Genomic DNA, 3,399 nt, shown 5'->3' with positions numbered 1-3,399 from the left:
TTAAGGGCGTAAGGCCACCTGAGAAACAAAGTTAGGAGCCTTAATGAGGTGTAGAATGCTTAGAGCCGATTGCTTCTGTGGTTAATGAGCATTGTTCACACTGAGTTTAGATAAGGGCATGCTGTATAGGCATACCTTTTCTTTCTATTCCCCCAGTTCCAGGGCTTTGCACTTCAAGGGAGCTCACTATATGTGCATTTCGGTGCTATAATGTCCTTAGATGACAGAAAACTCTTAAATCCATTCCTTCCCAGGCCCTTGTTGAAGATGATTTGGGCTGATCCCAGCTCGTACCATAAGAGCATTTATCCTGTCTGCTTCTAGGTTTGTTTGGTTTTTATTTAAAGCTTCATCTTGAATTCCCAGCCAAGCCTACTTAAAATTAATGTCTACTCTTTCCCCTGTTCCACATTATTCAAGGAGTTTGGCAAACTGTATTTTTAATTAAAAATGCAGAAAGAAGGGAAGCAGATAAGAAGGTATAGAACAGGACAGGCAAAACGCAGTTAGCTGCTTATGTAGATCAAGTAGATTGATATTGTTTGAGTGTAAGTTGATCTTAATTTAATTTCTCATAATGGGGAATTTAGGGCTAATGGCTCAGCCTTGCAAGAGGAGACTTTTCAAATGGGAGATGGATGCTTCTGAACTGTTCCCCTCCCACTATGTCATACAATAAAGCGTGCGTCACCTAGGTAAGCATAGTATAAAAAAGTAGGACTAAAGGGACCGTCAGAGGTCATTTAGTCCAGCCCTGCCTCCTACCTCCAGCAGAGGCAGGATCATCCCTATCCAAACCATCCTGTACAAATCCATAACCTGTTAGTAAAACAATGCAGTCAGTCTTGACACAACCACGAGGCATAACACCTTACCCTGCCTCGGGTAAAACGGGGACAGTGGTGTCCAGTATTAGAAGTACTGACAATATGGTCAGTAACAAGTCCATTACTTTGTACCACTCATTCCTTTTTTTTGTTATTTCATGCTTCACCTGGACAAGTGCTAATATTTGGATATCAGTTTGTTATTCTAGATGTATGGAATAGTCATGTTCTTCCATGAGTTGATACCCTCCCTTCTCCTCCAAAGCTTTTATTTCACTAAAACCACCTTCCTGCTTTCCTTGCACTTTTTGTCATTGTGTAATTCCTTCCTCTACTTTCCTTCTCCCTCCCCCAAAATGCATCTTCAACGTGCATTGTAGGTTCTCTTTGTATGAGGAAAAGAGGAAACTGGGACCAGTTAAGTGACTTGTTCAAGGCTCCACAGTGATTAGTGGCAGAGTTAGGAGCAAACTGAATTGTTGTTGCTTTTGTGAATCCTTTGGTCCTTGCGGCCTCTCCTTAAGAAGACACTTGCACATTCTCAATGTGTACATTAAGACTTTTCAGTAACTGCTTGTCCAGTCTTTTGGGTTCTGTTGCCTGGTAATTCAGGCAGCCATCTGTAAACCCGTTAAGCTGTTCTGTGGGCATTTCTGTGGTGCTTGTTAATACAATATCTGTGTTTTTCATTCACTAATACTAAAAAATGTAGTTTGATCTTAAATCTCGGGACCAAAGGCACAAGTTATAACCGGCTGTAGTTCTTTTGAGTGCCCCCTCATCAAAAAAAAAAAATGTTTTCTTTAGTGTGGGGGGCAGATACTGGGGAAATGAAGCAACTCAACCATTTTCAGATTCCTTGACTAATCTGTAGAATGCAGAATTGCCTCAGACTTTCTATTTGTAAAAGTATTTGTCAGCATAATTTGGAATATTTCAGTGCCTTGTGCTTGAGAATCTGGTCGTTGGGATGAAAGGGAAGTTCCTCTAGTCCAGTGTGTCTGCACCAAGTAGAAAAAGGATGCCTGCTGTTTTCCATAAATTAACTATTCCTTCTCCAAGCCATTTACTTCTGGTCCTGTACAAGTCCCCAGCACCCAACTGATCAGTTCTGTGACTGGGCAAGTTCATCAGAAAGATTTTGCTAGTCAATAAATGTATCCTCTTAATGGCTTTATCCTATTACAAGGTTACCAGCAGGCCACATGTTTTTTGTTTGTCACTAAGATCATTTTGTAAAAGCAGCAGCTGCTGTTTTTACTGTTAAATGCTACCACTTCAGGACCATCTTTAAATCCCTTCCATCCTTTCATCTGTTGCCAGTAAAATGAGCTCAGCATCAGAATACCCTCTAGACTCTCAATTCCAGACCTGTAAAGGATTGATTTCTCTCTTGAAAAGGCATTCAAATGCTCCTTGAACACACTTTTCCAACTGGTGTATCCCACCCTGCACTCCAAATTAATTGTACTCGATTTACTAAATGTACATTAGCTAGGAATGTTGTTTCTACACAATCCAAATATTTTAACTTCGTTTCCTGTTTGAAGGCTCTGTGTTCACGTATTATTAGTCAGGAGTGTTTGCGATTGCAGGAGTTACAGTCCAAGGACATTGTACTAGAAAATAGTGCTAAAGAAGAAATTGTAGTAGTGGTGGTTGATACTTGGGAGGGCCTCAAGTTAAACAAGTCAGTTCAAGGTGAGTTTGCATACCTTGCCCTTGTTTCTGCCGTTTCATGGATGAAGAAATATAGCTGCTTTGTTTTGTTACAAAGGGAGCAGCCGCCAGCGGATTGAAAAGCTGTGGAATTGATTAGGGATAATTTTGTTTTAGTGAGCCCTGTTGTATGACAGGTATCTCCAACCTCTTCCTGCATTTGCGTAGTTAAATATTGCTAGTAATGCATAGGTGAACACAATAGCCTCTGTGCATACCAGTACCTTATAGGTAGCTTGGCTTTCTGAACTTGCTGTACTTATCCAAGCAAATACTTCTTTCTTAACAAGCTGATACTCCTTTTTTATAATACACTGTAGAGTTATGAATTTGCACTTAGACACCAGTGATTTTTATAGAAGAGCTTAACTTGCTCAAAATATGGCATCTGTCCCCTGCTCTTTCACGTTTCCCCCATATTCAGCAGAATGGTCTCAGTCTTGCATCTGCATATAATGCTCTCTCTGTGTGTACTGCTTGTCCTGTTTCTGCTAGGCTGGAAGTTGTTGACCTCCATCAAATGAAGAGATCTGGAATATAAAAGGAGTCTCAGTCCTGAAAATTAATTGAGTAGAATGAATTTTGTCACAAGGCAGTATAGATAGCTGTACTACAAAAAGCAAAGGGAGGTAAAGAATTGACTCTGTTCTCCGCTGTAGTAGCCGAGGTGTCAGTGGCTGCTCAAAATCTTTTTTGTTATTCTCCCAAGTCCGATAAAACAGCTGTCGTTGGTCCTAGGCTGGCTGTGTAGTCTCTCCACTGCATGGCTTTCTTGGTGTGAAATTCTGTAGCTTGCCTACTCCTAGACAAAGATGCGGTTCACAGCACCCAGAATATCCCCCCCCCCGGCCAG

This window comes from Gavialis gangeticus, unplaced genomic scaffold, assembly GCF_001723915.1.
Source record: "Gavialis gangeticus isolate Ggan-Ray unplaced genomic scaffold, GavGan_comp1, whole genome shotgun sequence".
Taxonomy (NCBI): domain Eukaryota; kingdom Metazoa; phylum Chordata; order Crocodylia; family Gavialidae; genus Gavialis; species Gavialis gangeticus.
This window is presented reverse-complemented; position numbering follows the sequence as displayed.